This window comes from Rana temporaria, chromosome 4, assembly GCF_905171775.1.
Source record: "Rana temporaria chromosome 4, aRanTem1.1, whole genome shotgun sequence".
Taxonomy (NCBI): Eukaryota; Metazoa; Chordata; class Amphibia; order Anura; family Ranidae; genus Rana; species Rana temporaria.
In genome coordinates this window covers 324,889,918-324,917,100 of record NC_053492.1, presented here as the reverse complement: position 1 = coordinate 324,917,100, position 27,183 = coordinate 324,889,918, and the positions used below count along the sequence as shown (strand labels likewise).

Sequence of the window (27,183 nt, the reverse complement as noted above, 5' to 3'; positions counted from 1 at the left end):
CGAAGTTGGCGGATGAATATGCGGATACTCGCAAGACAAACCAGGTCACACCACGGGTACAACCTCCACGACCAACGGCGCCCTCACACCCACCAGCTGCTAGATACCAACCTCCTAACAGACCGATGACATCTAGCCCTCGCTATCCACGCCAGGAGGACAACGAACAACGCTGCTTCCGGTGCAAACAGCTCGGTCACTTCAAGCAAAATTGCCCCATGAACGACAACACCAGGTCAAATTGGTCTCAACCTGGGTACCGCCCACCAGCAGCAGCCCATTGTGTAGACTCGGCTTGGGATCCCCAGGAGCTGGGTCAGGAAGAACCATTGGGCCCCCTTTACGAAGCCCTCACGGTACAATCTGTTATTACGGACAACCGGAAACACCATTGTCAGCTGGTCATGGTTAACGGAAAAACCGCCCGAGGATTAAGAGACAGTGGGGCGACCATCACGTTGGTACAAAGACACCTTATTACTGCATCAGAGAAACCGGGGAAATCAATTGCTGTGAAAGTGGCAGGGGGGGCAGTATACCGTATTCCTACTGCGCAGGTACACCTGGACTGGGGTGCGGGAGCTGGCGATGTTCATGTGGGCGTCATGAAAGACTTACCTTCTGAAGTCATCTTGGGCAACGACATTGGGCCCCTGACTTCGGCGTTCGCCTCTACCACCGCTCAGGAGGCCCACGCAGTAACCACCAGAGCACAAAGTCGCGCTGCCGAGAGCCATCCGCTTCCTACTGAGACCCAGGTAAGCCAACCCAACCTACCCTTGACTGTGGAACCCCTACCCTGGGACACCCCAGAGGACTTTGGGCGGGAGGTGACCGGAGACCCTTCCCTCAGAAAGTATCGAGAGAAAGCCAGGAGGGGCCAAGGGGGGTTAGAGAAGGAGCAATTTATCTGGGAGGAAGGCCGCTTGTACAGGCTCACCGAGACCCGGGGTAATGCCCCAGGGCCTAAGCAAAAACGCCAGCTGGTAGTTCCCCGGAAGTACCGGCAGGAGTTATTGAGAATTGGGCACGACGTACCCTTGGCAGGCCATTTGGGAATACGCAAGACAGGGTATCGGATAACCCAGAACTTTTTCTGGCCTGGGGTATCCGACGACGTCAGGGCGTATTGTCAAACGTGCGAGGTATGCCAACGTATAGGTAAAAAGGGAGACCACCCAAAGGCTAAACTAGTTTCCATGCCCATTATTGAAGAACCGTTCACAAGGGTAGCCATGGACATTATAGGGCCCCTGGCCCAACCTAGCCGTTCCGGCAAGCGGTATATACTCACCGTAGTAGACTACGCCACCCCGTTACCCCGAAGCGGTAGCTCTCTCTAACATACAGGCTGAGACTGTAGCAGAGGCCCTAGTTAAAGTATTTTCCCGAGTAGGCTTTCCCAAGGAGGTTCTGTCCGACCAAGGTACCCAATTCACGGCCGAGGTAACCCAGCAGATATGGAAAACCTGTGGAGTTAAATCCCTGACTAGCTCCCCATACCACCCCCAGACTAACGGCCTGTGAGAGCGCTTCAATGGAACACTAAAGCAAATGTTGAAATCGTTCACAGGGGCGTACAAGGATTGGGAGCGATTCCTGCCGCACCTTCTCTTTGCCTACCGAGAGGTACCGCAGGAATCGACCGGATTCTCACCCTTCGAACTTCTCTATGGGAGGCGGGTGAGGGGGCCCTTAGATCTCATCAAGGATCACTGGGAGGGGCAAACAGAAATTGAGGGGACCCCGGTTGTACCTTATGTCCTGGAGCTGAGGGATCGCATGGAGGAATTAGCCCAGACAGTGCGAGAGAACCTCCAGGCGGCCCAACAGCGCCAGAAGGTATGGTATGACCGACGGGCTAGGCACCGGAGCTTTCAGATAGGCCAAAAGGTCATGGTATTAAGGCCGGTCCGAACAGACAAGCTCCAGGCTGCCTGGCAGGGCCCCTATAAAGTTATAGGACAGATATGCGACACTACCTACACGATAGCCAGCTGCGAGGATGAAGATGTGAAACGAACCTTTCACATCAACATGCTCAAGGCCTATCAGGAACGGGCAGAGGAGGTAGCCGCTATCTGTGCACCAGCAGTAGAAGACACAGAGACCCTACCCCTTCCCGACCTATTGGCCAGTAGCGAAGGGATGACCCAGATAGAGAAAGTCCAGCTAGGTGAACAGCTGGAGCCGCAAGAGCGGGCTCAAGCTGGCCGCTTACTAGAAGAAAAACAGGCCACATTCTCTCAGGAGCCTGGATACACACGCCTAGCCGTACACAAGGTGGAGACTCCAGGACAGACACCCCTGAGACAGCCTCCTTACCGTATCCCCGAAGCAGTCCGGGAAGGAATGCGGAAGGAAATAGATGAGATGCTTCGGCTAGGCGTAATCGAACCCTCAGAAAGTCCTTGGGCCTCGCCGGTAGTCTTAGTGCCAAAGAAGGATGGGACAACCCGCTTCTGTGTAGATTACCGGCGCCTCAACGACAAGACAGTTATGGACGCCTATCCGATGCCACGGATGGACGAGCTGCTTGACCGTATCTCTGCAGGGAAGTATCTGACCACAATAGACCTATGCAAGGGATATTGGCAGATTCCTCTAGCAGAAGATGCCAGACTCAAGTCGGCCTTCATCACCCCGTTCGGCCTATACCAATTCCGGGTTATGCCGTTCGGGATGAAGAACGCCCCGGCCACCTTCCAACGGATGGTGGATCAGTTACTTGGGGGTCTCCAGAGCTTTGCATGCGCTTATCTGGATGACATCGCCATCTACAGCGATACATGGGAAGCGCACCTAGAGCACGTAGGGGTAGTATTGGATAGGATCAAGGGGGCCGGGCTGACCCTGAAACCCGACAAATGTCATTTGGGTATGGCAGAGGTACAATATTTGGGCCACCGAGTAGGATGTGGTAAGCAACGGCCGGAGCCGGCCAAGATCGAGGCCGTTGCCAATTGGCCCACTCCCCACACCAAGACACAAGTCATGGCTTTCTTGGGCACAGCCGGCTATTACAGACGCTTTGTACCCGACTATAGCGCCCTGGCCAAACCCCTGACCGACTTGACCAAAAAGAAGCTACCCCGACAAGTCCTGTGGTCCCCGGAATGCGAGGTGGCTTTCCAAACCCTAAAGACTGCTCTGGTTAATGCTCCGGTGTTGGTTACCCCAGATCCTAACAAAAGATTTATTGTCCACACAGATGCTTCAATGTTTGGACTGGGGGCAGTACTAAGCCAGATCGGGGAGGATGGAGGAGAGCACCTGGTGGCATACCTGAGTCGGAAGCTGTTGCCAAGGGAGGTCAGTTACGCCACCATTGAAAAAGAGTGTTTGGCCTTGGTATGGGCACTCAAAAAGCTCATACCTTACCTTTATGGCCGGGCTTTCACTCTCATCACCGATCACAACCCCTTGGTGTGGCTTAACCGGGTTTCAGGGGACAACGCCCGTTTGCTACGCTGGAGCTTGGCCTTACAGCCCTATGACTTTACGATTCATTACCGCCCAGGCAAGCAAAACGGGAATGCTGATGGATTGTCACGCCAAACGGAGTTAACCTCGGACTAAAAGCTCTGAACCCGTCAACCCTACTGGACCAGGAAAGGTCCAACCGGGTTTTCCGGAGCAGGGAGAAAAAGGGGGGCCATTGTGATGGACTTTTTACCTATATGCTTCAGTTTAATCCTCCCTGCTTGTTTAAGGCTGTTAATTGTATTTACTCTTCTGCAGCTAGTCCTGTTTCAAATGTTAATTGTTCTAGCCCTGTGTTTACTGGTTACTGTGATTAGATAAGTGGCTCATGTTAATTATGCTGATTGCTTCATTGTGATAATTATCTCTCTATATGCGGTGCCGAACCGGCTAGATACTGACTAGTTCAAAGAAATATCTTTATTTCAAAGGATCTGTATTGAAGACCCCCCACTGTGTAAGGGGGGGGGCGGAGATTTGTCATTGTAACAGTTGTAACCACATATAAGCTGTGTTTTTTTACTATTAAAAGTCTGTGTTATACCAGCATTAAGCCTTGGCTCATGTATGGATGCTGCTGTGATTTCTTTTATGGGAAGAAGGGACGGTTTGACGGGGATATCATACCAATATCGTCACAGCAGCCACCAGGGCCTCATTATTCCAGCCCACCTCTGCTGCCAGGGTACGAAACTCAATGGCGTATTCGGCTACCGATCGTGAACCCTGTCTGATGGACATGAGGAGCTTCGCAGCAGAGGCAGAGCGAGCCGGCACATCGAAAGACCTCCGAAGAGAAGCAACAAAACTGGAAAACTCGGCCACCACCGGATTGTTGTTCTCCCATAAAGGACTCGCCCAGGCCAAGGCCTTGTCCAAGAGCAGCGAGATCAGGAAGCCCGTCTTCGATCTCTCAGTAGGAAAAGCATGTGGCAGCAACTCGAAATAAATGCCCACTTGGTTAAGGAAACCTCAGCACTGAGTTGGCTCGCCCCCAAAGCGCTGTGGGAGGAGGGCAGAACCGGTCATGCCCCAAGACACCGCAGGCCCAACAACGGGTGCCGGGGTAGACACAGGCGCAACAACCAGAGCGACAGAGGGAGCGGAAACAGGAGTGACAACCGACCTATCAGAAGCGAGATGAGCAGTGCGTGCAAGCAGGGTTTGCAACGCCTGAGCGAACTGACCCAGCAGGTGATCCTGCTGATCAAGTCTGGCGACCAGCATGGGTAGTGTGGATGGCCCTGTACCGTCAGGATTCATGGCTTGGGCCTAATGTCATGGAAGCATGAATCAAATGTACAAAACAGATAAATGAATAAGAAGACTTTATTGGAAACCAAACAGCAAAGTCAAAGTCCACACAGATGATCGAAACAGCCAGAAGAGTCGTCCAACCGTGCCAGGGTCAATAGCCAGGGATGAGAGTCAGCCGAGCCGGGGTCTGTAGCCAGAGACGGGGTGAAACAAAGCCGCGAATCAGGAACCAGAAGGAACGTCCAAAGCCGGGTCCAAAACCAGGAACAGTCAGCACGATCACAGGAGAGGTGTGAGACGAAGAGGCCCAAGCGAGGAAATGCTGCAGCTGCCGTCCTATATATATGCTGAGCAGCCAGCTCCTCCCAGTGGAAAGGAGGAGCCGCAGGGTGTGGCAGGTTACAAGAACCCCATGAAGCAAGATGGCTGCCAGCACATGTCAGTGATGAGGAGCCTGCAAAGAGGTAAGACCATGACAGGTGTCTCCATATATCACCAGGCAGGACAACGTTATGCGGGTAGCCATCACTGCTGAGCAGAGGCTAGTTGCCACGTTGCGCTACCTGGCAACAGGGAGAAGCTTGCAGGACTTGAAGTTCTCGACAGGCATCTCCCCCCAGGCTCTGGGCGTCATAATCCCGGACACCTGTTCTACTATTATACAGGTTCTGCAGAAGGACTATATTAAGGTAAGTTTAGTCCTTTAACCTCACAATCTATATGTATTTAATGCTTGCTTTTTTTGTAATCAGTCCCTAATTAACATGTTTTTGTGAATGTTCCCTTTGTCCCCATGCATGCTGTAAGCTTTGTATGCTCCTTTTTTGGCCTACATGCATATTTACAATAGCCAACCTCTCCAACATTCTATCCTGGGCCCAAACACACCTAGCCTAGTCACTTCCCAAAGTATTTTGTCTGCTCCATTGTAGTGCTCCATTTGGTGTCTCCCTATATCCCCAAGTATTTTGTCTGCTCCATTGTAGTCCTTGCCCAACCCCCCCCCCCCAAATGTGTGGGTTTTAAAATTGTTGTTGAATTTTTTTTTTTAGGTCCCCAACTCATCTTGAACCCCCCTCCCCAAAAACATTCACTTTTTGGGCCATCAGAGGTGGTGATGAATCTGATTAGTGATCCATTATTTTTTTGGCTCTTAAAATACTCCTTAACATTAATGATATCCTGTTTTTGGCAAGAATGTTTTTGGATAATCTGATTGCAATGTTTGTTTGAATATCTTTTTTTTCTGTACAGTTCCCCACCACGCCACAGGAATGGCAGACTGTGGCATTGGACTTCGCACAGTGTTGGAACTTTCCAAACTGTGGAAGAGCCATTGATGGCAAGCAAGTCCACATCGTGCCACCACCCCGTTCGAGATCCTATTACTTTAATTATAAAGGGTTCCACAGTGTTGTGCTGATGGCGGTGGTGTCGGCTACTTATGAATTTTTATTTCTTGACGTGTGGGGAAAAATGGGCGGATGTCAGATGGCGGGGTCTTTGCCCAGACCAAATTCGCCCAACGGCTTCAGTCGGATGACCTGGGATTGCCACCTGCGGAGGACAATGAAGATGGGCTGCCATTTGTCTTCATTGCTGATGAGGCGTTTGCCCTGGGTCCCCACCTCATGAGGCCTTTTCCCCAATGTACCCTCACCCCTGAGAGGAGTGTTTTTAATTATCAGCTGGCCAGAGCCAGGAGGGTGGTCGAAAACGCCTTTGGCATCATGGCCAGCCGGTTCCGATTATTTCTTACTGCCATCAACCTGGCGGAATATAAATGGAACCATGTGATTGTTTGCTGTTGCATCTTGCATAACTATTTGAAGAGACATTCCTCTAATTTCCTTACACTTGTGCCTGATGAGGCATTTGACCATGTTCCAGTGAGGCTGGCCCTACAGGCTTTGCACCAACGTTATGTAGAATATTTTATGGGTAGGGGGGCCATTCCAATGCCTGATCTTGGCTGAAATAAAAATGTATTTTTGAATGAAAAAGTCTTATTATTTTTGATTGAGTTTGATCATTGTCAATGTAAACACCACAAATATTGATGTGTTCTTTTAGGCAGCATTGATATAATAGGAAGCCACACATTGAGTATCCAAAAACATTTATTGGTTCACATTTCAAATGTGTCATTTTTTTTCTTTCTTTTTTTTTTTAATATATATTTTTTTGGTTTTAAATATTTTTATATATCTTTTTAGTTTTTTTTTTATTCCAAAAATATCTTTCTTTTTTGTAGAATCCCCCCCCAAAAAAATTCTGGTTAAAACGCATGAACAATGACCAACTTTTTTGCATTTGTCATTGTTCATGCGTTTTAGCAAGAAAAGTTCAGATTCCACTAAAAAACAAAAACATTTAAAATACAAAGAAAAACACATAAAACATTACAAAAAAAACGTAAAAGTATACATTTTTTTTTAAACCCTCCCCAGAACATTCATCATGTTTTTTAGTCGTTGCTCCACTTTTTTTGTTTTTTCCCTCATCTGCCCCAAACATGTGTTGATGTCCTCTATGTCAGCCCAGCAGGCCATCACCTCGTCAATTAGCAGCTGGGCGCTGTATGTGTCCAAAGACGTCCCCAGCCCGAAAAGCTCCTGAAATTTGGAAACACACCATGTATTATAAATATGCAGGCCTACATCTGTTACCTGAAGCTGTGGTGTATGTCACTGACCTGTTGTGGTGCCACTTTCTCCTTCCTCCACTTGTTCTTCCTCCACATCCCGCGGGGGTGGGGCTTGGGTAGGAGGTGTAGGGTTTTAATGCTCCTGTCTGGAAGCTCATTCGCGCCCCATGAGATTGTAACAAAACGGAAACATGAGTCAAAAAGATTAGAGGCCTGAAAGAGGAATATGAATCATTCTTTTTGTAAGCGTGGTACAATTGTCTTTTTTTTTTTTCAATCCTAAGCTGAACACAGGATTGTATCCATTACCAAAGCTGCTACATTTTCTCTATTTCCTACATGGAAACCAACCAAGTATCCACTGGATCACCTGTGTGTGACACCCTAAATAGGTTGTTCTTGTGGCAAACACTTGTGCTACTGAGTCCACATGTGTAGCCAACTGCTGAGCATATTCTCCTTACTGCATATTGAATTCAGTTTGATTAGTTAAATCTAGTTAATAACACATCTACCTACACTAAAAAAAAAAAAAAAAAAGTATTCTCACATAAATAGTTCAAGATGTCATGTTTCATGTTTGTGGGCACAATAATTGGTCGTAGGAGTCGTCGTTCATTCGCTCACTAATAATAAAATACGATATTTTTGTCTGATACAGTGTTAACTCCATTTGTATATGCCTAAATAGGCATGATGAAATTTCAAAAACACTGTATCAGAAAAAAAGATCGTATTTTATTATTAGTGAGCGAATGAACTCATACGACCAATTATCGTGCCCACAAACATGAAACTGGACATCTTGAACTGTACTACATGAAAGAAAAAGCACATGCAGCATAATGATATTAATAATACAAATCTGAGTACACAATAAAATTACTTACTTTTTCTAATGACTCTTTTAATCCTCTGGAATTGCTCCGGCTCCCTCAATTTTATATCAGATCATCTTTTGTGGAGGTGTTCCTTGGATCTGCGCACCCCAAATTTTTGGTAGTCTTTTCACCACTTTGTCCATTATTTGGGCCTTCACCTTATTAGGGTATTTTTATGGGCCATGTTTACCATCATAATCCTCCCTCCTCAATATTGCCACCATTTCCTCAAACGCCATATTTGTGGCTTTGTATCTATCTCCTGGATCTGGTATGTGGTACCGCCTGGCTTCGCTCCTGGCTTGAGGTTGCCACTTGCCGAGTGTCCATGTTGTATTGCACTAGACGACCGAGAAGGGGCGGGATAAGTACTAGAACGAACTTCCGGGGCAGGGAAACGTGCGGAGCTTCAAAGGGATACCGCATGAGTGAAAACGACGTTCACAGTCTGTGGAAGAAGGCGGAAGAAACAACCGTGTACAACGACGGTACGTAACATGATTTTGGACTTTATTGACCTCTGGATGAGTTTGTGGCCTATATATGGCAAGAAAGCTTATTAGTAGAGGCTTTACTGACATAGCTTTTTTTTGATTGATTTTAACTTGCAGAAAATATGCAAGTCTTCAAAGACAAAGATTTTTTTACCAAATGTGTTCAAAGGTGGAGGGATCACCCTATTATATTGTGGCAAACTAAAAGCCCACTTAATAAAAACAAAGAGGCCAGGAAGCAAGCACTGGAGACCCTGCTTGTTTTTGTAAAGACAAGGATCCTCACAGCAACAGTCAAGACTGTGAGCAAAAAAATTGCAACCATTAGGGGCACCTACAGGACTCAACGAACACAAGTCCTGAGCTCTATGAGGTCTGGAGCTTCTGCTGACAGTTAGCCAGATTCAGGTAGAGTTACGCCGGCGTATCAGTAGATACGCCGTCATAACTCTAAATCTGCGCCGTCGTATATTTAAGTGTATTCTCAAATTGAGATACACCTAAATCTAGCTAAGATACGACCGCCTGCGCCGTCGTATCTTAGCTGTCTATTTAGGCCAGCCGTTCGGGGCGTGTACGCTGATTTACACCTAGAATGCGTAAATCAGAGAGATACGCCTATTCACGAACGTACGCTTGCCCGTCGCAGTAAAGATACGCCGTTTACGTAAGGCGTTTTCAGGCCTAAAGATATTCCACCAAAAAGATGACACAGCCAATGTTAAGTATGGACGTCGGAACCGCGTCTAATTTTTTAATTTTTACGTCGTTTGCGTAAGTCGTCCGTGAATGGGGCTGGGCATAATTTACGTTCACGTCGAAACCAATAAGTCTTTGCGGCGTAATTTGGAGCATGCGCCGTTCGTTAAAAACGTCATTTACGTGGGGTCATGCTTTATTTACATAAAACACGCCCACCTCTTCACAATTTGAATTAGGTGTGCTTACGCCAGCACATTTACGCTACGCCGCCGTAACTTAGGATGCAAGTGCTTTGTGAATACAGCACTTGCCTCTCTAACTTACGGCGGCGTAGCGTATATGAGATACGCTATGCCTGCCTAACGTTAGGCACGACTACGTGAATCCAGCTAAGTATCTATAGGCCGAACCTGTGGTACTATAGCATACCTCCCAACATTTTACAAAATCCACTGCGGGACAGTTGTTGATGCAAAATGCAAAAGGATTGAACAAAAAGTGTTGGACATATCAATAGACAGTAGTGGGCAAACATGATGGGGACAAGAATGAAAAATGCTGGGGTCAGAATGATTGTCTGTAAATTTCAGGGACGCCATCAGGGGGGTACAGGCAGTACACCTGTAAGGGGCCCTGAGGTCACCAGGGCCCCAGATGGCAACCCCCCGTTTTTGTATTTATTTTATTATATATATATATATATATATATATATATAAGAAGGCCAGTATGGTGGCCTGAGTTTATGGGAGGAGCCCGGAGGGTATTTAAGCAGCCCACTCACACATGCTCTTTGTCGGTTCAGTGTGCGGTACTACACGTCACTGGGCCGACTCTTCCCAGCTCACCTCATGTCCGTGAGTCTGCGCATTCAATTGCATTTGACATCGCAAGCGATTTGCGGCTTCTCCCTTCATGGTCTTCGCCGGCGGTTCCCGATTACTGTCGCAGGTAGGATTCAAACCTTTTCGTATCTTGTGCAATCTTGCAATTCGTTATGCTTCCTATCCAGCATCCCTTTTGGAAAAAAATCTGCCTCTGAGTTATTGTTGCTCATGTTCCAACATCATTCGGCTCAGGCATAGTACATTTGTAACTTCCTTCTGCCAAACATACGATTCATTTGTAAATCCATTTGGAGATTGACATGTGTTTGTATGGGTTCTTTGGCAGATTGAGGTGGTAATTGGACTCACATGGTGCCTTGTCTGCACTTGATTAGCCTGGGGGGATGGGTGGTTTGTAGGTGTTCAGTTTCAAAGCAAGGGGTAGCATACACTCTACAACCAATTCGTATCAGATTCGTTCAATACTCCTTACTATCAATTCGTATCGGATTCATTTCATGCATTTTACAACCGTTTTGTATCAGATACATTGCATTTTTTCTACCGTTGTCATTCATTGTTTCCCCCATGCCGTGTGTTTTAGTTCCCGCAGCGGAACTTACGAATTGCTTGTACACGGTTCTTCTCTCTCATTTATTTACCAAAGTTATTGCCTGTGTGTCATGCATCATCCACTCCAGTCCAAAGCAAACCCAGTCGCACGTTCACTGTCCCAGGTAGGATTCGTTAGCTTGTTTGTCATGTCAAAATTCGTGGCCACTCATGGTGTCGTGGCCACTCATGTTTGGTTCCCACAGTGGAGCTTACAAAGCATTGATACGCACTTCTCGTGTTCTATTTTCTACACCAAACCTCGTTGTTTTGCCCCATGCACGGCATCACGCTACACGTTCCCGACATGTTTCACTCCAGCCACAGTCCGCCGCAAACTTACTCGCATGGCCCACTGTCGCAAGTAAGATTTGTTATTACATTCTTTATGTCTTATTAATTTGCTACCATTCGTTGTCTCCCATATCGTTCATTAGTGGCCCCTGCGGAACATACGATTCAAACAGGCGTTGTCCTTCTACCTTATACTACAAACAAACCAGGTGTTTCTATCCTTTCTCAGTAACCCAATTCTTATTGATTGAGACCTTGCAACCATGCAAATCATCTCAGCAGTCTGATACTCTTGTTGAGACCCTTGCAACACATGACCCTTACAAAATGCAAAAAAAAAACGCAAAAAAAAATAAAAAAATAAAATTGCCACCACGTAATCTCAGCCCAGCAACCCGACACCTGTTGAGACCGTTGCAACGACGCAAAATTCGTCTCCACAGCCTGACACCCTTGTTGAGACCCTTGCAAACGCAATACCGTCTCAGCAGCCCCACACTCATCGAGACTCTTGCAACCACACAAAATCGTCTCAGCAGCCTGACACCCTTGTTAAGACCCTTGCAACACATGACCCTTACAAAACGAAAAAAAAAAATTATATATATAAAAAAAAAAAAAAAAAAACGCATAAAAAATAATAATAAATTTTTTTTTTCCACCATGTAATCTCAGTCCAGCAACCTGACACCTGTTGAGACCGTTGCAACCACGCAAAATTCGTCTCCGCAGCCTGACACCCTTGCAAACGCAATGCCGTCTCAGCAGCCCTACACCCATCGAGACTCTTGCAACCACACAAAATCGTCTCAGCAGCCTGACACCCTTGTCAAGACCCTTGCAACACATGACCCTTACAAAACGAAATATATATATATATATATATAAAAACGCAAAAAAAATAAAAATAAATAAATATAAAAGTGCAGAAAAAAAAATTGCCACCTCACAATCTCGGCCCAGCAACCTGACACCTGTTGAGACCATTGCAACCATGCAAAATTGTCTCAGCAGCCTGACACCCTTGTTGAGACCCTTGCAAACGCAATACCGTCTCAGCAGCCCCACACTCATCGAGACTCTTGCAACCACACAAAATCGTCTCAGCAGCCTGACACCCTTGTTAAGACCCTTGCAACACATGACTCTTAGGCCCGGTACACACGACCAAACATGTATGCTGAAACTGGTCCGCAGGCGGGCCGAATTCCAGCAAACATTTGCCCGCCGGGCCTTTTCCCAGCGGGCAAATATTCCTGGACGTGTTTTAAAACCGTCCGCTGGAATCCTGCCCGCTCGGACATGTACGGTCGTCAGTACAGACCTACCGTACATGTCCAGGCGCCCGTCGTCCCTCGCATGCGTCGAATGACTTCGACGCATGCGTGGAAGCCTTTAAATGGCAGGCCCGCCCACGTCTCCGCGTCATCGTCGCGGCGACACGGACACGCCCCGCGTATTGTTTACGCGCGGACTTCTGTACGATGGTTAGTACAACCATCGTACAGAAGCCCTCTGGCAGGCATGTACGGTGAAAACGGTCCGACGGACCGGTTTCATCGTACATGTTTGCTCGTGTGTACCGGGCCTTACAAAACGCAAAAAAAAGATATATAAAAAATATATAAAAACGCAAAAAAAAAAAAAACGCAAAAATCAATATAAAAGTGCAGAAAAAAAAATTGCCACCACACAATCTCGGCCCAGCAACCTGACACCTGTTGAGACCATTGCAACCATGCAAAATCGTCTCAGCAGCCTGACACCCTTGTTGAGACCCTTGCAGACGCAATACCGTCTCAGCAGCCTCACACTCAACAAGACCCTTGCAACCACACAATACCGTCTCAGCAGCCTCACACCATTGTTGAGACCCATACAAACGCAATACCGTCTCAGCAGCCCTACACTCATCAAGACCCTTGCAACCACGCAATACCATCTCAGCAGCCTCACACCATTGTTGAGACCCTTGCAAACGCAATACCGTCTCAGCAGCCCCACACTCAAGACCCTTGCAACCACGCAATACCGTCTCAGCAGCCTCACACCATTGTTGAGACCCTCGCAAATGCAATACCGTCTCAGCAGCCCCACACTCATCAAGGCCCTTGCAACCACGGAATACCGTCTCAGCAGCCTCACACCATAGTTCAGACCTTTGCAAACGCAATACCGTCTCAGCAGCCCCACACTCATCAAGACTCTTGCAACCATGCAATACCGTCTCAGCAGCCTCACACCATTGTTGAGTCCCTTGCAAACACAATACCGTCTCAGCAGCTCCACACTCATCGAGACCCTTGCAACCATGCAATACCGTCTTGAGCAACCTCCCACTCGTCAAAGACCTTTGTGACCATGCAGTCTCGCACCAGCAACCTGGCATTCATTGAGACCCTTGCAACCAGACAAATCATTGTTGGTAAACAGACGTTTAGGAACAGTTGGGTGTTTTTCAGATGCCCCTGATTTCTCCTCTATGTTATCTTATCAGTACATGTAAACAGGATCATTTATAGTCGTTTCTAGGCAGTTGAGTTTAGAAACCTTCCCGGAAAAAAAAAAATGGGTTCAGACGGATTTTCAGAGGCATTCGAAACGCCAATGCCTGTAACAGCTTGTAAACACTGCCAGATGCGGTAACTCATGTTTACCAGCGTTTCATTCACAGTCATTTTCATAAAAAAATAAAAATAAAGGGGAATATTGGCTCAGCAACTTGACACTCATTTGAGACCCTTGCTAAATGTAATATCATCTCAGCTACCTCACACCCGTCTAGACCTTTGCAACCACACAATCTCATCTCAGCAACCTGACACCCGTTCAGACCTTTGCAGCCATACAAAGTCGTCTTAGCAACCTGACACTAATTTGAGACCATTGCAAATGCAATATCGTCTCAGCAACCTGACACCCATTCAGACCCTTGCAGCCATACAAAGTTGTCTCAGCGGCCGACACTCATTTGAGACCATTGCAAACGCAACATCATCTCAGCAACCCCTCACTTGTTGAGACCTGTGCAACCTCACAATGGCACCTCAAAACAAACCTCATAATCATCGAGACCTTTGCAACCACGCAATACCATCTTGGCAAACCAGACTGAGACCCTTGCAACCACGCAATGCCGTCTCAAAACAAACCTTCATACTCAAGGTCCCTGCAACCACACAATATCGTCCTAGCAACCTGAAACTCACTGACACCCTTGCAACCGCACAATATTGTCTGCAGTAGTATAAAACACTTTGCGGCACGCACCTACGTGAAAACCCGAATACAAACTAAACTTGCAAACACACCTCAGTGACAAACAATCAGCCACACAAACACACAGTGGCACCCAGTTAGCCATTCATCTTCAGTGGCACGCGGGCCACTCATCTTTTCTCTGTGTTTTTTCCCTGCGGTTAGTTCAGGTTTTCATCCAGCACCAGCGAGTGCTCTTTGGCCTGCGAGTGCACGTTGGCCTGCGAGTGCATGTATATCGTCTTGTTGAGAACCTGTGTATTGTTGATTTTCTCACACCAACGCAAGATCCAGTCCAAGTTCTCAAACTAGACCAAGCATCAGTAGCAGACTTAGCTATGTGGGACAACTTCCCCACCTGATAGAACAGCATTTCAATCTTCATCCCGGCAGTGTCAGCCAAGCCACCAAAGGCTTTTGCAGCCATTTTTAGGCCACCACTGGTTCTCCAAACCTTGGCCCCCAGAAATTCTCTTAAATTTTTGCTTCACCCAGTCTTCATCACGCCTCGTGCTGCACCCCATCGTGGCAGCTGCCCAGGTCTGGGACCACACTTGAACAGGACAGACACTGTTCTTCACCACAGACAATCAGGCCACAGCCGATATCATCAATTAAGGTAGATCTAAGTTACTCCCCATCACTTCCTGCAGCTGTCACTCCGTCACCAGTTAATATCTTATGTAGACCTTTTCCAGGCAAATGCAAAAAGCAGCTGATGCGCTTTCCTATTCCAACCTTGGAATGGATGTTTTTTCCAGCAAGAGCCTGGAGCCGACTCAACAACTATCCCTGTCCCACCATGGACATTGCTGACGATGGACTGAAGTCGCATCTCACCAACGCAACGCAATCCAACTTATTACCCACTCCTTGGCACGCAACACACTGAAGGCATATCGCACTGCTTGGAACACTAATTGCAAATTTTTGGCCCCTTGCCCCGGAGCAACAATAGGCAGCGTTGGACACATCCTAGCCTTCATATCGTATTGCCACATGCAGCTGACCATTTCTCACAATACTATCACGCCATATCTAGATGGCATCCAGCATTTCCTGTCCCTGCAGGACCCCAGTAAACCGTCAGTATTCTCGAGCCGATGCAGTCAAGTCCCTCCTACAGGGCATACAGAAGCACCAACCTGTAGTCAGTGGCAAGCACCTACCTTTCAAGAGTCCCCTCTTAGGGACATGTCTAAAATCCTTACTCGTTCCCTGTTTAGGGCTTTGCCCAGACTAGTCACCCAAACAGCCATCTACCAGGCCTTCAACGGTTCCCTACAACCTAGTGAATTTAGTCAGCGGCCCTGGCAGTCAGACACTGCTCCGACGCCACCCGACTCGCTTTCGAACCACTACACTCTCACAGTCTGCAAACGCAACAAACCAGCCCCTGGGGTTGACATCAACCTGTTTCAGACTAACAACGCCTGACGCCCAGTGACGGTGCTCGACCCACTACTGCTCCATCTACCCAGACAATCTGATGGTAGCTCGTCGCTACCCTTTCTAAACCAGCTCCCTGAGTGTCAGCCAGTGTCAAGCATGTCAGAATCCTCCTAAGTAACTTGGGCTTCAAACCCCAGTCAGTTCTCTGGACATTCTTTCCGAATTAGAGCAGCCTCAGTTGCCTCCCAACAGGGAGTACCAGACCACGTAATCAAGATACCAGGCTGAGGGAAGTCTCCTTGTTTTGCCACATACATCCCAAATCCTCATGAAGGAATGGCACAAGCCTTTACCAAGCTGGCTCAATAATTACAAGAAATCAATATAAACTATTTCCCTATCTGAGTCTTTTGCCCCCTTTTCTTGGCATACTGACCAGACCACCAAGGCACACTTCAGGTCTATTTATGTTGTAAGTCTTGTCGCGTGTTTATGTGATCCACATCTCTCTCGGTCAGAGGGTAACGACCATAAATAAGAAGGCCAGTATGGTGGCCTGAGTTTATGGGAGGAGCCCGGACGGTATTTATGCAGCCCACTCACACATGCTCTTTGTCGGTTCAGTGTGCGGTACTACACGTCACTGGGCCGACTCTTCCCAGCTCACCTCATGTCCGTGAGTCTGCGCATTCAATCGCATTCGACACCCTCCCGCCCTTCCCTTTTTCAGGGCACTTCTCAGCATATCCTTCTTCAATTAACTACCCATTACTTACCTTGGGTATGCCCCCTTTTCTTGGCATACTGACTAGACCACCAAGGCACACTTCAGGTCTATTTATGTTGTAAGTCTTGTCGCGTGTTTATGTGATCCACATCTCTCTCGGTCAGAGGGTAACGACCATAAATTATATATATTTTTTCCTTTTTTTTTTTTTGTAAAGGCCCCCCCCCCGCTTCTCAATTTCAGGCGGCAGCACCCCCCCCCTGCTCCAGGGGGCCCATGCCTGATGCTGTGTAAGGGGCCCCATAATTTCTGATGGTGGCCCTGTCTGTAAAATATATTTAGCATTCAATTTGCATCTGTCATGAGTTGAAAAATGTGTGTGATTTATGAAGACAACAAATAAACTATGCACTTTTTTTTATACACAGACAAAGCAAAGCCAGGAGGAAGCAGGGCCCACAGGGAGCCAGGAGGAGGCAGGCCCCAGTGGGAGACAGGAGTCACAGTGTGACACCATCTTGCAGATTCCTCCTTTCTGCACTCCCGCGAAAAGGGCCAGGAGGCTTCTTCAAATGGAGGAGGAGATCCAGGCCCTGATTCGCGAAGCAACTGCGGCCCTCCGAGAGCCCCCCAGCGCAGAAGACAGTTTTGCAGCGCTCTTTGCAAGCAAGGTCCAGAATGTGGAGAGGGGCCAGTGTGTGCGCTGTGAAACCCTAATCTTTAATGCAGTAAACCTGGCCATGTTGGGGAAGCTTGATGATGACACCAACATTGTGCAGATCGCTTCTCCTGTCCTTGCTGCTCCTCCTGCTCCTAGTCCTGATCCTGCTCCTCTTCCTGAGCCTGCTCTCGGCCCTGCTCCTGGCACAACCTCGCCTCCAGGAACCCAGCCTCCGAGGACTCGGTCTGCAGGGAAGACTGCAGGGAATACTGCAGGGAAGAGGACAAGCAAATCAAGGAGATGAGAGATATGATGCCCCTAATGGTCGCAATTTTTTGGATCACATCCTTGTTTTTTGCTGTGGGGATCTGTGTCTTTACAAATGCAAGCAGGCTCTCCCGTGCTGCCTTCCTGGCTTCTTTGTTTTTATTACAGGAGCTTTTTGTTTGCCATCAGCCTTTATTTTCTATTACTTTTACACCAGAATAAATGGATTTTTTGTTTGCTGACAAAACTTGACCATGTGTTTTTATTAAAAATAGAGCGATTGCTAGTAAGTAGGCAGGGACATTTAAAAAAATAAAATTTTCTAATTAACAAGGGACACTAACCTTCTTGTGGGTAAATTATACTAAATAATAATGTTGTTGTGGTAACTTGACACACTACAAAAAAAAAATGGAAAGCAGTCTAAAATATTACCCAATTAATAACCAAAAAATAAGAGCTACATTAAAAGATTTTAAATATGCAGAAAACTTTTTTAGACGGAGATCTGGTTTAAAAAAAAAAACAATAATATTCATGAGATAACAATAAATAATAAAGTAACAAGCTTGTCATAACTATGTAACAATATCAGCAGCAAAAGATTTGGATTAGTATAGCATTAAAAAGAAGAAAAGAAAGAGCTGCATTACACAATGCAATAATTTAAACATAACGAATGTGCTATCTCCATTCCGAACGCTAGTTTTACCAGAACGAGCGCTCCCGTCTAATAACTTGCTTCTGAGCATGCGCGGGTTTTTCATGTCGTTTTAGCCCGCACACGATCATTTTTTACAACCCGAAAAACTACATTGTTTAAAACGTCGTTAAAAAATGCAGCATGTTCGAATTTCTTTTTTTGGGCGTTTTTCAGAACCCGAAAAATGATGTGAAGCCCACACACGATCGTTTTTAAATGACATTTTTTTTAAAAAAAAATAGTTTTTTTCATGCCGAAAACCGATCGTGTGTACGCGGCATTATACTTCCCCAAAGATTCATAGCTGACATCCAACAGATGTTCCATTGCTTCCTTGTCAGAGAGTAATGCCGCGTACACACCATGACTGTGACAAAGCCCTGGATAGGGCGAAACGCGTAGTCTGGGACTGTTTTAAAACCCCTCTTTTATTTTGGAAGACCTAAGTCAGTAATATCAAGAAAAGATTTTCATTTATAATCGCCATTTACAACATAATTTTTTTTCCTCAATGCAATTTGCACTTTGTCCACTGGAGGGCGCCTAACATTCGGCTGAACTTTTCTCTGCTGCTTGTCAGCACGTTCCAACAGGAAGAACGTCTCTCCGTGGCTGTCATCTCTGTGCTGCGCTCCTAGCAGCTGCAAACACTGAGGCTGGAGCACGTTTGGACACATACAGGAGAGTGTCCATGAGCCCAGATGCCAGATATTAACTAGGAAGTGACATCAAACGCCATAGTGACGTCCTGGGTAATGTACTCCAATTACAATCAGCACGGTTGTTTTCTATGAATGCAGCTGGAAACAAAATTGCAAAATTTTAACCCTTGAAGCCCTGAAAGATTGTGTGTGTTTTCATGCAGGCACTGGGAACATTTTTTTGCGTTGTGCTGTATACATTTGTTTATCTTTTCTACATAAAGAACTGGTTCTTCCGAACAAACTGAGATCTACTGAATGTTATTCCTCACAAACATTATGTGGAATTAGAGTGGTAAACCTTTATGAGCGCAGAATTCCTTTTTGTTGTAACCATCACTCTATGCGATGGTAAAAAACAACATTTTTAAAAAATTTCAATTTCATTGACCGTGTGTGGGGGAAAACTTTGTTTTATGTCTTGTAAAAAACGACAAAAAAAAATTGAATCATGCTTCAATTTTATGTGTCGTTTTTCCCAAACGTCGTTTTTTGTGTCATAAACATTGACCGTGTGTAGGGGGTGGGTTTTTTGGCCCAAACTTTTTGTCTAATCTATATATTGGGTTGATTTTGGAGTGTGTGAAGTGGCCGCAACATCATAATTATTTATTTGAAGTGACCCACAAGGATGTTTTTTTACCTTTGATCTCTCTAATTTGTAAAAAATAAACATGGTCAAATTTGTATGAGAAAACAAAAATGCATTTATTCTGCCGAAATAGGAAATAATAAAATGGTTGCAAACAAAAAACCCAACTTAATAAAAACAAAGATGCCAAGGAAGGCAGCACTTGAGAGCGTGCTTGAACTTATTAAAACAAGGGTCCACCAAGCCACCAATCCAGGCTGTGAGGCAAAAAAAAATTCCATCAGGGGCACCGTCTCATTTTTTGCTCTTTTTCTTCCCAGCAGCCTTCCCTGCAGTCTTCCCTGTAGCCCAAGTCTTTGGGGGCTGGGTTCCTGGAGCCGATATAGTGCCAGGAGCCAGAGCAGCCTCAGAAAGAGCAGGAGCAGGAGTAGGAGGAGTGGCAAGGATAGGAGGAGCAATCCGCACAATGTCGGTGTCGTCATCGAGCTGCCCCAGGGATGCCACACGATCGCAAGACACTCCTTTTCGATCGTGGCATAAGCTACTTCCCTGGGAAGCAGCTTCCGGCTCAGGTAGAGGATGGGATGCTCCTCTCCGGCATTGTCCACCTGGCTCAGGACTGCACCCAATCCATAGGCAGAGGCATCCGTCTGCACTAGAAAACGGCGATTGAAGTGTAGCACAGGGGCGCTGGCCAGTGCCTCCTTCAAGGCCTGAAATGCCTGCTCACATTCTGGTGTCCAAGACACCACCTTGGGCAGTTTCTTTTTGGTTAGGTCAGTCAGAGGTTTGGCCAGGCTGCTATAGTTACCTACAAACTTCCTATAGTAGCCAGCGGTCCCCAAGAAAGACATAACCTGTTTTTTGGTTTGGGGGATAGGCCAGGCCAGGATGGCCTCAACCTTTCCTGTCTCGGGTTTCAGGGTGCCTCCTCCTACCTGGTGTCCCAGGTAATGCACATCATTCATGCCGATCTGACACTTACTGAATTTGACAGTCAGGTTGGCAGCGGTCAATCGGTCCAGGACCTGTGGCAGGTGCATCAGGTGTTCTTCCCAGGTAGGGCTGAACACAGCGATGTCATCCAGGTAGGCTACGGCAAAGGTTTCCAGCCCCTCCAGTAAATCATTCATAACTCTCTGGAAGGTAGCTGGGGCATTCTTCATCCCAAACGGCATGACGGTAAATTCGAACAAGCAGAATGGGGTGATGAAAGCCGACTTTTCCCGAGCCTCAGGGGCCAGAGGAATTTTCCAGTACCCCCTGCTCACATCCATGATTGTTATATAGTGGGCGGCCGCCAGCCTAACAACTCATCAATCCGGGGCATGGGGTAGGCATCTGCAGTGGTGATGGCATTCAGCTTCCGGTAGTCCACACAGAACCTGGTCGTCCGATCCTTTTTGGGGACCAGGACTACTGGGGATGCCCAGGCACTGTGGGACTTCTGAATCACCCCCAGCTGCAGCATTTCCTCAACCTCCCTTTTCATGTCAGCCAGCACCTCCAAGGAGACGCGATAGACCGACTGTTTAATGGGCGGATGTGTCCCGGTGTCCACCTGGTAGATAGCGAGGTGCATCCTCCCAGGTTTCCCTGTAAACCTGCTACCATGTACTGCCAGCACTCTCTTCAGCCCAGGTACCTGGGTGGGGGTCAGTTTGGAGTTTATCAGGAGTTCTGAGTCTACCTCCCTGCTGTCAGCTAGCAGGTCTAAAAGTGGATCAGCCTCCTCAGGCTCCGGCCTGCTGCAGACTGGCATGACATAGGCTGTGCGCTCATGATGGGCTTTGAGCATGTTCACATGAATGGCCCTCTGCCGTCTACTCCCTTCCCCCAACCTGACCAAGTAGGTGACATAATTCAGACGCTGGGTGATGGTGTACGGGCCTTCCCATGCGGCTTGGAGTTTGTTCTTCCGCAGGGGAAGCAGAACATACACCTGCTGACCAACGTTAAAGGTCCTCTCCCTAGCATTACGGTCATACCACTGTTTCTGGTTGGTCTGGGCCTTGGTCATGTTTTCCCGCACAATTCCCACCAGCGTCTCCATTTTATCTCTGAATTTTAGAACGTAATTCACAACCGAGACCTCTGAGTCGGCAATCTTGCCCTCCCAGGTCTCACGGATTAGGTCCAGGGGCCCTCTTACCCTCCGTCCATACAGAAGTTCAAATGGCGAAAAGCCTATGGACTCCTGAGGCACCTCTCTGTAAGCAAACAGCAGATGAGGCAGATATCGGTCCCAGTCCTTGCCCTGGGAGTGCACAAAGGTGCACGACATTTGTTTCAGGGTGCCATTGAAACGCTCACACAAGCCGTTGGTTTGTGGATGATAAGCACTGGCCACGATATGCGTCATCTGTATTTTCAGACAGAGAGCTTGCATCAAGTCAGACATAAACTGAGGTCCTTGATCGCTAATGAGTTCGGCTGGGAACCCCACTCTTGTGAAGATTCCCAGCAGAGCATCAGCAACTTTGTCTGTCCGGAGGCAGGAGAGAGACACTGCCTCTGGATACTGTGTGGCATAGTCGACAACTGTCAGGATAAAATGTTTGCCTGAACTGCTAGGGATGGCCAAAGGCCCAATGATATCCACCGCCACCCTCTTAAAAGGTTCGTCAATCACAGGCAAAGGTTTTAGCGGAGCCCGCTGTACATCCCCTACCTTGCCAACTCGCTGGCAGGTAACACAGGACCGACAGTAGTCAGCTATGTCAGTGAGCATCGTAGGCCAATAAAAGTTATGCATCAACCGCCCTCGGGTCTTAGTAATTCCCAAGTGCCCTGCTAGGGGAATCTCATGAGCCACTTTTAGCAGCTGTCCCCTAAATTGACTGGGTACAACTAGCTGCCTGCTTCTTGTGTCAGATTCATTCCCCTCTGCAGGCAAACCTTCTCTGTACAGTTTCCCTTTCTCCCAGTAGACCTTTTGTTTGCAATTCTCTGCAGGGGGGCGATCAGCTGAACTCCTGAGCTGTGCTAGTGTTTGGTCTGTCTGCAGTGCTGTTTCAAAGGCGGAACCACAAGTCCCAGCCAGCAGTCCTGTGGCAAACAAGGACGGCTGCTGAGGCTCAACAGAGGTGAAGTCCGCTGGGTCAGAACAGGGAGAGGGCCCAGAGACCTCCTCCTGCTGTTCTGCGATCAGGGCCTGCACCTCGGCCGCCTTGGCAGCACTGCGAGTGACCACTAAAACGGGCAATGCATTATCATCAACATCAGCATCAACATCAACATCAGCATCGTCACATTTAACATTTATCATTGCAGCATAATTGGAACCTGTATCAGTTACCTTCCCAAGCAAGGGGGTCTCCTCTCCTGTTTCTGAATAAGGAGGACCTTGCACTTCAACTTCACCCTCCCCTCCCTCCATCCACAGGTTGCCCAGATATTACCCCAACATCTGTACACAGTACCTTGGTAGGTCCAGAGAGTTCCGTGGGAGCATCCTGGGTGCTCTTAGCAGGGACGTAGTAAGAAACAAGGGTACCTAAATCAGCACCCAACAACACAGCAGTAGGGATCTCCTCTGAGACGCCCACCTCTCTCATCCCACTCCCGGCACCCCAATCGATGAAAACATAGGCACGGGGCACACAGGAAAGGGGTCCCCCCACTCCAGTGAGGGTAAGAAACTTCTCTGGGATGATGTCTGTTTCTTCTATCACCTCTGGTCTGACCAACGTAACTTCTGCTCCAGTGTCACGCAATCCTATTACAGTCCGGTGGCCTACGATGACAGGCTGCAAGTTGGCATTGGTTCCTGGAGGTTTCCCACTGACGAACAGTACAGCAGAAGGGTTGCTGGCCGGATGGCCAGGTGATGTCAGCTTCTTCTGCTCAGGGCACTGTGCCTTGAGATGTCCGGGTCTCCCACAGGTGTAGCATGTGCGATTATTAGTCAGGAATGCCTTGGCACCAGGGACTGCAGGTTCCGTCTGCTGAGGGACTTGGTTGGCAGGTGGAGGAGGGGTTGCCATGTGCGATTTCCCTCCTTTCCAGCCGTTCGGAGGAGCCTTGCGATGGTCAGATACCCGAGAGTGGATATAGGTATCTGCCAGTTCTGCTGCTACTCTAGCAGAGGTTGGCTTTCGCTCCAGCACAAACTGTCTGACGTCTGTAGGACAGATGTGCAAAAGTTGATCTTTAATCATAAGATCTTCCAGGACTCAAAAGAATCCGCTTTCAAGCCTTTAGTCCACTGCCGGAATGTGGTGCGTGAGCGACTTTCCACATCCAGGTATGAGTCCCCAGGCCCTTTTTGCAAGGACCTAAAACACTTCCGGGGTTAGCTGAAACTTTTGGATGATCGCAGCCTTTAGGGCCTCATAATCGTTGCCCTGCTCTTCTGACAGTTCAACATAAGCATCCAGGGCCTTGCCTCGTAGCCCTGGCGTCAAGTACCGGGCCCATTGTGCTGGGGGCAGATGGTACTGACGGCAAGTTTTTTCAAACGACAGTAGATACACGTCAATGTCACTGTCCTTTTCCATAACAGGAAATTTCATCTTTTTATATGCTGATAACCCAGACATGTTGCAAGCAGAAAAGATAGAACAGAAAGCAGAGGTAGGAAAAAGGGGTAGGAAGGAGCTGTTGCTGTATGTCTCTCTTTACCATAAAAAAAAAATAAAAAAAATATGCACCAGCTTGTCTCTAAGGACTGTTTCCAAAAAGGTTACAATCCTTCAGTGCAGAGCTAATTCCTAACAATGCACTGAATGCTCTTAATGCAAAGCTATCCCGCTACGCTGCCAGCCAATATGTGACGAATGTCAGATCCCCAGCCTCCGCGCCAACTTGCGACAAAGGACCAGCCGACCTCACACCACGCTGTCACTTACATAAACAATGCCACTCTCAGCTGCGCCCAGCACAAAGATTTTCCAGCTTGCGGGACCACAATCTACGTACTAGTAGCCTGAGAGCGATTGTCACTGGGCTAATGACATAATTAACCCTTTAACTGCCACCACCAACATTGATAAGGAAGCGTTGGTACTCCCGTCAATTAGCAATACCAATTAGGATTTTAGAATAAGCGTCTGCAGCACACACTGTCACCACAGGCAGGTCTGCGCAGAGGCCTTACTCTACAACAGTAGCGCTCTTCAAAAGGCAGAGGTTCATTCATAGCTTGCATTAAGAGTTTTAGAGACAAAGTGTATAAAGGGGAAACTAAAGCGCTAGCCAATAACTTTCAATGTGAGGAATAAAATTGTACATACAATACCATATGTAAGTGAATTAATGCAGCTCAAATCTATAATGTGCTAACAACAAAATATATAAAATGAATAACGTAGAAATGATGAGCGCAAAAAATAAGTGAATGGTGAATATATAAATAATGATGTTATAAATAAGATCCCCAATGAAGGAGAATAAGCCAATGAGTGAATGTATGGAATGAATCAAACCACTCAAATCACTGTGACAGTGATAAACAAACAAAAAAAGGAAGTGTCCAGTGTATAAAAAATAAAAATATTTAAAAAATCAATAAATGTCCCAATGTGATGAACGATACATTTGTGCATCCCAAACAAAGATGTTTAAATCCGATCCCACCGGCAGCCGGGCTCACGGAGCGCTTACCTTCCTGATGTGAATAAACAGCGTTTGGATGCTCAGGTGGAGACTTGAAACTTTCCCTCTGCTCAGGACGAGTCAGTGCGCTCCTCTATCCTTTTGCCTGGAGCACGTCACCCTCACTGTGTATGGTCCGCGGCTTCACCAAAATGGAGGCTCTGTACTCGGAGATTACACAGACCATCGATAAGATGTAAAAGAGGGAAAGAAAAAAAGGGGGCTCCAGATGGTGAAGTATTTCTCGGCAAACAGTTTTTTATTATTGGGTCCAAAAGATAAAATGCTCAACATGAGCTAAAAATCAAACTTTGAAACAGCGAGTAACAGATGTGCGGACGGAACGTCACGTCACTTCCGGTCACGTCTATACTGGGCCTTACGCGTTGCGTCACGTCTCTGATGAAGTCACGTGACGTGACGCAACGCGTAAGGCCCAGTATAGACGTGACCGGAAGTGACGTGACGTTCCGTCCGCACATCTGTTACTCGCTGTTTCAAAGTTTGATTTTTAGCTCATGTTGAGCATTTTATCTTTTGGACCCAATAATAAAAAACTGTTTGCCGAGAAATACTTCACCATCTGGAGCCCCCTTTTTTTCTTTCCCTCTTTTACATCTTATCGATGGTCTGTGTAATCTCCGAGTACAGAGCCTCCATTTTGGTGAAGCCGCGGACCATACACAGTGAGGGTGACGTGCTCCAGGCAAAAGGATAGAGGAGCGCACTGACTCGTCCTGAGCAGAGGGAAAGTTTCAAGTCTCCACCTGAGCATCCAAACGCTGTTTATTCACATCAGGAAGGTAAGCGCTCCGTGAGCCCGGCTGCCGGTGGGATCGGATTTAAACATCTTTGTTTGGGATGCACAAATGTATCGTTCATCACATTGGGACATTTATTGATTTTTTAAATATTTTTATTTTTTATACACTGGACACTTCCTTTTTTTTTTTTTGTTTGTTTATCACTGTCACAGTGATTTGAGTGGTTTGATTCATTCCATACATTCACTCATTGGCTTATTCTCCTTCATTGGGGATCTTATTTATAACATCATTATTTATATATTCACCATTCACTTATTTTTTGCGCTCATCATTTCTACGTTATTAGTTTTAGAGACAAGGTTAACACTTTTCAACATAAAAGGTTTACTACGAAAAGGGCAAACTTGGTACAATAAAGTGTTACAGAAAAATATGTTTTAAAGAGATAATGACAATATACAGCCACAAAGTAATAAGGTAGAATTGAAGAAGAAGAATACTTGCAATTAATGTCCAAGGTTGATCAGAGTTTGATCGATGAACTGGGTAATCGGTCCTCAAACTTGGCAGATGCTCTTGCTTGGATGGTAAAAAGGAGAACTGCCCTTCATTTGGCATCTCCTCTTTTCTGTTAGATCAAGAAGGGGCGTTGACACGACCAGTGACCAATTGTCGGGTCATCTGATTTAGGGGCTGGTTACTGGGAGGGGTCCACATTCACGCCCATAACCCAGGTACACTTTGTGATACATATTCATATCTCTGCAGCTCTAATGGTTACCGACTACTAATATCAGTTTTATTGTCCAGGGTGATATCTGCTTTAAGAAAAGTCCAAACATGACAAGTCTACCATGGTTATTCTACCTAGGATGGATAAATGGGGCCAGGGGCCTTCCACATAATTGATCATATTCATGTCTGAGCTTGAAACATTACAAATTATCTGAGGAAACTAAATATGTCCGTGGTTTGGCTGTGCTATGAGTTAGCTGGAAGTTATGAAACATGCTAAACTTTCAAACATATTTCCACAGTTAAAGCCTAATGAGTAGTAAGGCATTTACGACCAGGGTCTGCGGATTCTCTGAGGTGAGAGGGCGACAGTTTTACGACAGGCCAGGAACCCTGCCAGGAGACATTAAGGAACCTAGATTGCTCTGTTCCTCGGAGGAGATAACAATTCTTTTGAAGTAGAATGCCTATGAATTCCTGAGAATAAGGGAGGGAGGGAGTGAGTTTCTTTCCACTGCTTATACTGTTTTTAAAAAACATGGCTGCTGTATGGTTCTTACACAACAGCTAGTCGCGTGTCCAGCGCGCAA

General features: G+C 47.0%; 1 protein-coding gene and 1 pseudogene across 1 annotated transcript in view; both read right to left on the bottom strand.

The window, feature by feature from the left end:
- Positions 1-27,183, bottom strand: part of LOC120935736 (protein unc-93 homolog A-like) — a 728,663-nt gene that overhangs the window by 25,875 nt on the left and 675,605 nt on the right. The window lies entirely within an intron of this gene.
- Positions 22,031-24,618, bottom strand: LOC120937449 (annotated as a pseudogene).